The 12,400-nt window shown below is 28.1% G+C and overlaps 1 pseudogene; it reads right to left on the bottom strand.

Moving 5' to 3' along the window:
* Positions 1-5,993: 5,993 nt before the first annotated feature.
* The window catches only part of LOC125855890 (pectin acetylesterase 11-like), a 62,000-nt pseudogene continuing 55,593 nt past the window's right edge, over positions 5,994-12,400 (bottom strand).

Genomic DNA, 12,400 nt, shown 5'->3' with positions numbered 1-12,400 from the left:
TGAGGTTATTAAAGAATGTTGGCTCTCGAATGTTTAATATGAGATGCATGCTATACTTGGGTTATATTATGAGTTATTTTCCCTTGTCATGTCTTAATTAATGATATACCTCTTATGTATGAATATTGTGCAAAGGTGAAAGAAAGGAATGATAAGTTACTTTAAGTGACCTAAATGTGGTACCTTAGTATGGATAGTGGTATGGGACGCCATCCATACATTGCACGAGGTATAACATAAGGGTTCTTGAGGTGAAGGTCCAAGGTAAAGGTTTTCATGTTGAAATTGTTTAAAGGTAATATTATGACTTACTTGATGTTTATGCTTGTATTGTATGTCTTTTATGCAACTATTCATGGTACTTCAAAAAGTGGCATAATGCATGGTTTCTTACCAAAATATCCCTTTTAAAGCATGTTTTGCATGGTCATCATACTTAGTACTTAATTGTGCTAATTCCATATTTCTCTATTTTCTATAAGTGTAGGTTCCGGCAAGTGATCACTCCTAGCTAGTTTGAAGTGTTGGATTGCTTTCCTCCAAGACTTGGTATGTCCTCATGGATTCGAGGATAAAACTTTTAAGTCCTTTTGTTCATGTAATAGACTTAATAGACTTATTTTGATTGTAAAGGGCCGTGTCCCTACTTATGTTTTGTGACTGTGTCTAAGATGGTCATGTGAGACTTAGACTTCCACTGTGTGTTTTTAAAGTTGTTTTAATGAAGTTAAAATGTGTGGATGTAAATAAGTTTTTTTTTATTCCGCACTATTTTCATTATTGAATGCAATGAATGACTATGTGGCTCGTATAAGGCCCCTTCGGGGCCCCTTCGGGGTCGAATACGCCATGTTACGACTAGGGGGTACTCTCGAGTCGTGACAATATTAGTCATAAGTAAGGGTCATTTGTGTCTTTTCAAATTTATTTTAATTCGATACTACGTCATTTTACCCTTTATCTAGAGACCTAGATAAGCATTCTACTATCAAATTTCCCCAATTTAAGACCCATTCTCTCAAGAATCTAATAGAAGACCAAATCTCCTCTTCAAATATTCTCTCTCTAAAAACTTGAAGTAGAAGAATGATTCAACCTAGGTTTTCAAGTCAAGATCGCAATTCCTCCATTGAAGGCTAGCATTTGGATTCAAGGTATGGTAGTTTTCATCCATGGAGTTCCCAAATTCCTCTATTTCAAAGGGTACAATTCCCCAATTGAGTTAGGGTGTTCTTCAATTGTCATGGGTTATTTTCATTATTGATTTAAATGATTGAATTGTGATCTCTTATGCATGAATTGATGAAATACAATGATTTTATGATGATTTACCCATGAACCCATGTAATCCCCAGGTTTTCAAGTTATGAATCATATGATGTGGGATTTTGAGCATAAAGCATGAGTTTTATGAAATTAAGCATGTATTACTAGCTTTACATGAATTTATGATGAAATCCATTCTAACCCATGTTTTTAAAGTATTGATTATTGAAAGTGGGTTCTGAATCTCAAGAGGTAAATTATGGACTTATGCATTTTCTTGTGAAATTTATGCAAATGTTTAAAGTGTGCTTTGAGAGTAAAGTATCAATGATGATGATGATCATGATGTGTTATTGAAAGAAATTTTTCATGTACACATAAGACCAAGATATGTAAGGTTTTCTCACATAGAAAGGATTCTTAGGTTGGAAGGCTTTCTCACCTAATTGAATCAAAGAGTAAGAGCTATCCTAATGAACTTAGTTTGGATTGGTTGTCCAAGGACACATTTCTATGGATTATGAGATAATTAAAGACTTAATAACTACTCTGTGGGTTTTATGCTTAGCACCGAGAGGATATTGATATTGAGAGGGAAGTTCTCTCATTAGTAGAGGCCGGGTTTCTAGAAGCAATCTCATGAAATGGAAGTTCTCCCGTTATTAGATGTCCAATTTCTAGTAGCAATATCCTTATCCCTTAACTATGTACCCTGATAGGATGATTAGCTAGTGGATCCACTTAATCTAGAAGTTCATGGTCCTTACCTTGGCAAGTATAATAACCCTTTTCGGTGTGGGAGACATTGGGGGATCATGTTATAGCTCACATAGTCTCTATGTCGGTTAAGGCTAATTTCACATTAATAATGAACTAAGGTTACTTCAAGAAGTATCGCATATGAGTTCAAAGGTTTTAAAGATGATGTTAGCTTGCATTGACCATGGTTTTATGACTTGTGTTTCTAACTCTTTCATATCATGTTTTAGCTTGGTCAATTGCATGTCATGAAATGAAATGTCCATTTTAGCATGATTTAACTTTTTTAAGCATGGATATCATACTTGGTACATTGTTTTGTACTAATGCATACTCTTGCCTACATTTTCCCAAATGTAGGGTCCAATAGTCAGGTTTCTCATTTTCGTGGCTAGTGGTTGAGTTCAAGATTTCTGAGCTTTGGTGAGTCCTCATGCTTCAAGGACGGACCTTTATCAATTCAGTTTCTTTCATGTATTTCTCTTTTGGACATGATGTATGGGCTAGGCCCAATGTAATTCTATTGTACTAGATGGCTACATGGAGACAAGTGTTTTAGACTTCGGCTTTTTGTTTTATAAAACTATTGGACTTGGACTATTGTTTTACTCTTATTGTTCTATTTCTTATGTTATGAAATCTAGTGGCTTGTATGTAGTCCTTCGGGGTTCTATACTCCATGTTACATCTAGGGGGTGCCCCTGGGTCTTGACAAATTATTAGTTTACCACTTCTATTTTTTTTCCATATTTCGTTGTGAAATTATAAGAAAGTACAATTAAAAGAAATGAAAAGTCAATATCTACGAATTCATCTCCGGTGTGTTCTTATGTTTTTTTCATTTTTTGTCTCTATCCACTGTTGATGCAATTTGGTTTTGGAAAAATGTTTTCTCTCCATTCACTTTTACTTGTAACTTAATTCTAAAATAGATTTTTATTTTTATTTGTCACTTTTGATATATCATGAAAAAATAATTATTTTTTCCATGTTTAAACCCTAGCATTAAATACAATTTTCCATATCATTTTTAAAAACCCAATACTAAAAATTTATTGGCAGGGGAAGTGTAGTAAAATACATATAAATAATTATTTTTTAATGATTGTGTCAAGTAAAACCAAACAAATAAAAATGAACGGAACGAGTAAAATGTTTATTATCTCAATAACTAATGAGCTGCAAGAAAATAGGTCTTTTTTAAAAAATATATATTTTGTATAAGATTTTTAGTCAAAAAAATTAAGGAAGAAATTCAAAGTTTTAAGAAAAAAACAAATGTGATGCAGCCCAACGAGACATACCACCTCATTTTTTTAATTATTATTCAGCTTTCTAATTATACTAGATATAGGACCCCGTGCCAGCACGGGGCCCAATAGATATATTTTTTATTATTTTAATTTATGTCATATTATGGAATTTGAGAAGTTATTGAAATTTTTCTATGATTTTAAAAATATTTTAAATTTTTAGCTATTGTGATTTGTAGTACTTTTTTTTAACATAATTTTGAAAAAAATATTTATTACTCTGTTTGTTCTAATTTATGTGGCACACGCAGAATTTCAAATATTAAGCATTTTTTATATGTCTCTTTAATATATGAAGTTGTTAATTATTATATTTTATTGTACATTTTGAACCTGATTTTTTAATAATATATGTTATTTGCCGTGTCCCAATTTATGTGACATTAATTGATAGATTTGTTGGAGTCGAGAGATTTATTTTGTTAATTATTGTAATTTATATTTTTTTCTGTCAATTTCAAACAATATATGTTGTTAATTGATAGAATACTTTTAATGTAATTTTTTTAAAAAAATATGTGTGACTGTCCATGTCCCAATTTATGTGGCACATGTAAAGTTTTGACAATTAACCAAAATTTTAATACATTTAAAAAAATATTTTTAAGTCGTTAAATTTTAAGTAATTTAAATTGTTGTATTATTTATTACAATTTATAATGCTTTTAAAGTAGTTTAAATATTGTACTATTTATTATGATTTATAACACTTTTTTTTTAAATTTATGTCATATTATGGAATTTGAGAAGTTATTGAAATTTTTATATGATTTTAAAAATATTTTAAATTGTTAGCTATTGTGATTTGTAGTACTTTTTTTTAACATAATTTTGAAAATAATATTTATTACTCTATTTGTTCTAATTTATGTGGCAGATGCAGAATTTCAAATATTAACCCTTTTTTATATGTCTCTTTAATATATTAAGTTGTTAATTATTGTATTTTATAGTACATTTTGAACCTAATTTTTTAATAATATATGTTATTTGCCATGTCCCAATTTATGTGGCATTAATTGATAGATTTGTTGGAGTCGAGAGATTTATTTTGTTAATTATTGTAATTTATAGTTTCTTTTTCGTCAATTTCAAACAATATATGTTGTTAATTGATAGAATACTTTTAATGTAATTTTTTTAAAAAAATATGTGTGACTGTCCATGTCCCAATTTATGTGGCACATGTAAAGTTTTGACAATTAACCAAAATTTTAATACATTTAAAAAAATATTTTTAAGTCGTTAAATTTTAAGTAATTTAAATTGTTGTATTATTTATTACAATTTATAATACTTTTAAAGTAGTTGAAATATTGTACTATTTATTATGATTTATAACACTTTTTTTTTAAATTTATGTCATATTATGGAATTTGAGAAGTTATTGAAATTTTTATATGATTTTAAAAATATTTTAAATTGTTAGCTATTGTGATTTGTAGTACTTTTTTTTAACATAATTTTGAAAATAATATTTATTACTCTATTTGTTCTAATTTATGTGGCAGATGCAGAATTTCAAATATTAACCCTTTTTTATATGTCTCTTTAATATATTAAGTTGTTAATTATTGTATTTTATAGTACATTTTGAACCTAATTTTTTAATAATATATGTTATTTGCCATGTCCCAATTTATGTGGCATTAATTGATAGATTTGTTGGAGTCGAGAGATTTATTTTGTTAATTATTGTAATTTATAATTTGTTTTTCGTCAATTTCGTCGACTATTTTTTTTATTAATTATTGTAATTTATTGTTTCTTTTTCGTCAATTTCAAACAATATATGTTTATTATATAATCCATTTTATGTGGTACCAATAGAATTTAGAGAGTCAATTAAATTTTTTATATAAGTTTTAAATAATTAAGCTGTTAGTTATTGTAATGTATAGTATTACTTATATTATTTTTAAATATATTTAAATATTATATGTTAGGTTTTTTATCCTAATTTATATGGCATTGATAGAATTTAAAGTGTCAAATAATTGTTAATTATTGTAATAGATAATATGGAGTATTTAAGTCATTTATAGTATAGTAATTAATATATAATATGTAGTATTTAAGTGTTATATTATGGAATTTGAGAAGTTATTGAAATTTTTATATGATTTTAAAAATATTTTAAATTCATAACTATATATTTCAATGTACAAAATTTTGATAAAATAAAATCTTTAAAGTTAAATTACAATGTTTTTGAAATTTAAATTATTAAAACATATATAATGATTTTATAGAAAAAATAATATCATATAAAATTAAATGAAAAGGATAATAAATTCAACTTTTACCATGATAAGGTTGAAAAATATTATTTAAGTGGAAGGAGGTGGGGCCCACTTATATATTTTATATAGTAAGTATTGGACATTTGTAATGATTTTATTGGTACAATGGTAGTAATCCTAGACTCTTCTAATATATAGTAATATTAATTGATTGATTTTATAACATTTTGTCTGCCTCATTACTTTTGACCTCTTTAATATTTTAAAAAGAAGAGCAACAAAGTTACAAACTTAGCTTTGCTAATATTATCATAATATTTTAAGCACCTCATTGTCTAAAGAGAAGTAATTTGTTTTAATTCACGAATAATATGTAATCATTTTACATAGCTTAGCAGAACGTTAAATTTCATCAAGTACTTCTCTTGCAATATCTAGCACCAGGATACGGATCTATATGTTGATGAAATGTTGTTCTATCAAAATACCAATCATCAATAGCTTCGGCAATTGTCTACACAAAATGTTACAAAAAATATGTTATTTACTCTTAAATTAAAATTAAGAATGATAGATGTACATGATAATTTTTATAAAAAAATGCACATATTCAAATTTTATATGAATTAAACAAATAAAAATTACCTTATTAAGTATTCTTGGAGAGGTAGCATCGAACCAACAATCCCCCCATACAATTCGTGCATGAGTATGACAAGAAGTGATGAAATAACCCCTTGTGTAACAAGGGGTGAGTCCCTTAAGTATGTTCAAGAACTCTACTCCAAAAGCTATATTAAAAGAAAATAGAGTAAAAAAAATTAACTAGAATTAAGGAGAAATAATGCATCCATTTACACTTCTATGTTTTTTGGAAGGTGGTATGAATAAGTTGATTACCAAAAAAATGCTAACCTTGAATATTTATAATTTGGCTAGATGTACAGTTACTTATTCGATCCCTGCAATACTCCCAGGCATGTTTAGAATCGAGGTTTGAAGGAACCAAGGTATTACTTATCTGAAAGAAATGTGTTTAGATGGATTTCAATAGAAATTTTAAAAACATACTAGAGAAATTCTTAAAATGAGCGAAATTAATGTTTGTATCCTTGACCTACCACACATCATATGCTGAATTGATTATAAATAGAGGAGTCTCAATAGATGGAATAATATTTTCAGGGAAGAAGCACTGCACCATCATTAAGGAAAAGCCATGTTATAATTAAAAGAAAGGTGTTTTGCTCCACTAGCAAAATGTTTATGTTTTCAAAAAACATAAATTCTTACGTACAAAACTCGGTTCCATTGTTGACGTGCAAGCTTGAGGCAAATTCTTCGCCGATTCCTAAAATGAGAGCAAAGATAATTGTTACAGTAAAAAGATTATTTGCATCATCTACTTGTTTAGAAACAATAAAAGATGGGGCTCACATGTAAATTAACAACTCTCTCGTACATATTTTGAATATTTGGAGTACCAAAGATTGTGTTGCAGCATAAATAAATCACGAAACAATAGGTTAGTTCCAAGAAATGAGCTGAGTAAAAGATTAAGATGATGGAAGAATAGCTCACGCATTAATGAAGAAGCCTGCATTTGCAACACACTTTACTTTGACAGCATTGTCAGGAAAGAAGAACTTGAACTTGTCACAATTCAAGATTGTTGCCAACCCTCCCGCGGAAGTTCCACTCAGGATTGCCTGACATTAATTATATATATTTTTTTTCATGTTTTGTTACATGCCTTTTAATTAAAAATATTCAGTAGGCCGATATTACATTTTTAGCATATTGCATTCCTTTCCTCCATAAATCATTCATAACAACTTTAAATAATCTTGCTCCTCTAAAATAAAGCTTATTTTCCTGACATTTCAAATCAGAAACAAATCACGTTATGTTAGAGTGATATATATGAGATATGTAATTACGATCAACTTACTAGATCAACATGTTCAACATCACCAGTAAAAGATGCTCCATTGCAGTAATTCACCCAATCTCTGTTCCAGTTGTAAAAGTCTACCAATTCCAATATCGTTCGCAAGTTAGATAAATTAAAGTGTGTAAAGTTCTATGTATACTTATAAAGAAAAAAGAACCAAAATATAACAGTCATATGAAATAAAATACGATGAGTTTCACCTGGATTTTGTTGGGGAGTGTTATGAAGCATCCCAGCAAATTGTGATTGATTCTTCATATTCTTGGAAGATCCTTTTTCTGTAATTGAACGATTTTTGCAACCGGAGATGCTTTCACACCATCCACCTCCCTATATAATAAGAAATATCTCTGATCAATACTGTTAAGAATTTCCACATCGAAAAAGGGATGAGAATTTGGTCTCCTTATATGGACTTGGAAAATCCTCCCTTCATAAGCTAGCTTTTGAGGTTGAGTTAGACCCAAGATCCATCTTTATATGGTATCAGAGTCAGGCTCATCCTAATTTTTTAGTTCATCGATGTTGGCCCCCCATATTATAGTGTCCAATTTTTTTGTTCACCGATGTTGGCCCCTCATATTATAGTGTCCACGCTCCAGTTAACAAGCTCTGGGCGTGCGGGGGATCGGAGTGTTAAGAATTCCCATATTGAAAAAGGGATAGGAATTTGGTCTCCTTATAAGGACTTGGACAATCCTTCCTTCATAAGCTAGCTTTTGAAGTTGAGTTAGACTCAAGATCAATCTTTACAAATACGTAGAATAAAATGTACAATCAAAAATAAAAAAAAAAACAAAAAGAAGTAATTACATCAAGGAAGATAATCCAGTTGGAAAGTCCTATATCAAATATGATAATAATCGGTGTGTATATACATAATTTATCGTTATTTACCTTCTCAATAAAAAGAATTTTTTTATTGTGAATTAAAAATCCAAAAGATATAAAATATCTTCTTTGTGAGTAAGTTTAAAATAAATTAAACACTTTTTTCTTCATGAAATATACATTAATCATATAGCTAACGGTTTTACGTTAAAAAATAAATAATGATATAGCTAACGGTTTTATCTTAAAAAATAACGTTTTTTAACATAAGAACAAGAATAAATAAATAACATTTAAAATGAAATGTTTTTCTTTACATTGACTAGTTAGGCGATTGAAATGAACTTCTTTGTGAAAAGGAATAAAAATGATTTGTATTTTTTTCGAATGAACCATCATTTTAAATAAAGAACATTTTATCATCTTCATTCTTCAATATTAATGTATTTCGGATACTTAGCTTAAACCCGCGTTGACGTACAAATGATTTTCTAGAGGAGCGTGTGGTCAATTAATTGTGCTCAAATTTCCACTTTCATTTTTTTTCATTTTTTAGTATAATATGTATTTAAAATTGTGTAATATTATTAGTTATTTTACTTTTCATTTTAGTATTTAAAACAAATAAATTAAAAAATTATGAAAATAGTATTGTAAATCACAATAATCAATAATTTAAAATATTTAGAAACACGTATAAAAATTTGGTTAACTCTCTGAATATCACCTATTCCACATAAATTGAAACTAAGGGAGTTACATATATTATTTGAAATTACGTTTAAAAGTATTATAATTCACAATAATTATTTATTTGAAATATATCAAAATTTTAATTAACTTTCGAAATTTCACCTATGCCGCATAAATTGAGACAGATAGAGCAACATATATTATTTAAACATTACCTTAACTAAAAGTCCAGTAAATCATAATAATAACAACTTAAAATATTTTAAGCTATATATTAAAATATTGATTAAATCTCTAATTTCATATGTGCCACAAAATAATAATTATTAACAATTTGAAATATTTTAGCAAATAAATTAGAAAATTGATCAACTCTCAAAATATCACATGTGCTACAAATATTATTTGAAAAATACGTTAAGAATATTATAATAATAAGTAACAACAAAAAATATTTAGAAAATTATGTCACATAAATTAAAACAAATAAAGTAATAAATATTGGAAATAAAAAAATTAATTAGAAAACCCTTTGGGTCATTAATATATAAAGTGGGTCCAATTGTTCAATTAATTAGAGGAATTCACATAGATAGACTACTGCTACATACAATTAACAACATATAACCCAACATTAATTAGCAATTAATAGTCAAATAGAAAATTGGCACATATTAGTGCAAAGTATTATATCGATATTTTAATAGAGATTTTCTTTTTCTTCGTGTAACCACTCGAAAATAAACAACAACAAATAAGAATACGTGGGATGAATTTTTTTATCCGTAGTTTTTACTCCTGTATTAAAAAAGATGGCGATTCAGTTTTTATATAATTCATCAAACAAAAATCAGTACAGTGTTTCGAAAATACAAACTGCAATGTACATCAACAACGATCATCAAGATATAGATTTCATCTTTTAATGTTTTGATTGATCATAGCGTATAATGAGGTAGTAAAAATAAATTTATGAATTATTTCATGGAATAGAAATTACAATGGAGATCAACAACGATCATCAAAATATAGATGTCACATTTGATTGTCTTGATTCATCATAGATGAGAGTGTGATAGTAAAAATAATTTTGTGGGTTATTCCATGGAAAGTGTGATTATTACAATTGATTTCAGTGGGTTCATTAAATTAATTTCAATTTTGTTAGTTAATATTTGTTCTGATTGTATAATTGTCGATTGTGTATGGGTAATGTATTGAATATTTATTCAATAAGTAGTTGTATACATATTCAAATATGCCTTAAAATACACTGAATTGATTGATTTTTCCACAAATATATGAATAATCAGTCAATTGTGTAAACATAAAAGTATGATGTATTCATTCAATTAATAGTTTTGTACATACATATCCATGTACTCAAAGAATGCATATTCATGTATTCATTCACGTAGAATTTGTATGCGTTGAACTTATTGGTTTTTACACAAATGTATGCACAATCATGTATACAATTACTAATTATTTTTGTACAAACCTTTTCAATTCAACCAATCAAGGACCCCCATTTTTTTCTGATAACGACGATATAAAGTTTTTAGTATGTCGAGTAAATATAGTCAAAATAATTACCGAGTAGTTTTTAAAATAATGAATGAGAAGAATAAAACAATAATTTTACATATTAAAAAATAGAAAACCAATCAATGAAAGTGTGTCTTGGGAAAGATGAGAAAAATCAGGAGAAAAAAACACCACTTTCCAATAAAATTAAAACGTGGGGCAAAGAATGAAAAAAAGAGAGACAAAAAAGGGGAGAAACTCTATTTTAAAATGATTGACAAGTAATAAGAAGAGAAAAAAGGAACAACAAAACAATTTTTTTAATTATTTTTCAAGAAAAAAAGGAGGACCAATCAACAGAAAAAAATAGAGAAAAATTAGGAAATAGATACTCTTTTTAAGAAAAAAAACATGGTCATTAAGTGCTAAACAAATTTTTAAAAAATATTTTTTTGCCAAATAAATTAAAAATGATCTATTTATTGCCAATTTAGTCTATAGGTTGTCATGTTGTGTCAATTTTTCTTAAAGATTATCAATATGGTTGGGAAGTACGACCATGAAACAGACTCCTTACCGTGGCTTATTAGTTATATATATATATAGCATTCAGAGAGTCAATCAATATTTTTATATAGTATTAAAATATAAATTGCTATTATTGTGATATATAATACTTGTTACGTAATTTATAAAAAATATATACTACTCTTTATGTCTGAATATACGTGGTACTAGTTTGAATTTTGAAAGTCAGCCAATTATTTTATATTTTTAAATTATTAATTATTATGATTTATAGTACATTTTACGTAATTATTAAATATATAACCCAATATATACATTGTTAACTATTATAGTTTATAGTACTTTTAATGTAATTTTCAAATATATAACAAATTTAAAGAAGTAAGATAAATAATTTGTAATTAGGAGAATAGTAAGGCGGGACCCATATATTTCAAAAATTTAAACCGAAGAAATAAAAAAAAAATTGTACAGAGAATAAAACTCACAACGTCCTACACAACACCTGAAGCTTTAACCACAAGGCAAAGAAGCAAGTTTGTTCACAAACTGTAAAAATAAGAACCAGGAAGACCTTGATCATAACGACCCGATCAGATGTTACTCAAAGACAACTCGTGCGGAACCCCAAAATTATAGAATATGGCGGCACCACTATCGCACATGCATGAAAAATAAAGCAACCTAGTTATATATTGACCTTTTTAATAATTTCTCTCCCACTTTTGAAAGTAGATAATAGACGAGAGTTGCATCAAAAACCCTCTAAAAGTACTCGGGGCAAGGAAGAAATAAAGAGGAAGGATAACAACCAAAGGGAGGAGGAAACTGAAGGAATTCCAGTGCATGTTCATCATGATTGGTTCGAGCGGAGTCGAAAGTTCATGAGCAATGTTCATCGGATGATGCTTGACGCCGAGGTAGGCTAGGTTTTCTTAACTGAATAGTAAGAAATGTATTCTATTTCATCATAATTGTGTAGATAACGATAGATTTCATATCTAGGCCTTCTCTTTGAGCTTGATGAAAAAATATTGTCGTTTATAGAGATGTAACACCTCCATTTTTGAAACTAGAACTAGCAAGAAACTAAATTGGAAATAGCAAAATCTGAAATTTTGCAAGTGACGCTGAGTATGAGTTTTGGGTCAACTTCAAACGACCATAACTTTTAGTACAAAATGAGTTAGATGGCCCATAAGATATCAAATGAAAGGTCTTGGAATCCTCTTTCCAACACCACCAAATTTGCTAATTTTTGAGCTCGTATGAGGGAGATATGCCCG

Source organism: Solanum stenotomum, chromosome 2, assembly GCF_019186545.1.
Source record: "Solanum stenotomum isolate F172 chromosome 2, ASM1918654v1, whole genome shotgun sequence".
Lineage (NCBI taxonomy): Eukaryota > Viridiplantae > Streptophyta > Magnoliopsida > Solanales > Solanaceae > Solanum > Solanum stenotomum.
This window is presented reverse-complemented; position numbering and strand designations above follow the sequence as displayed.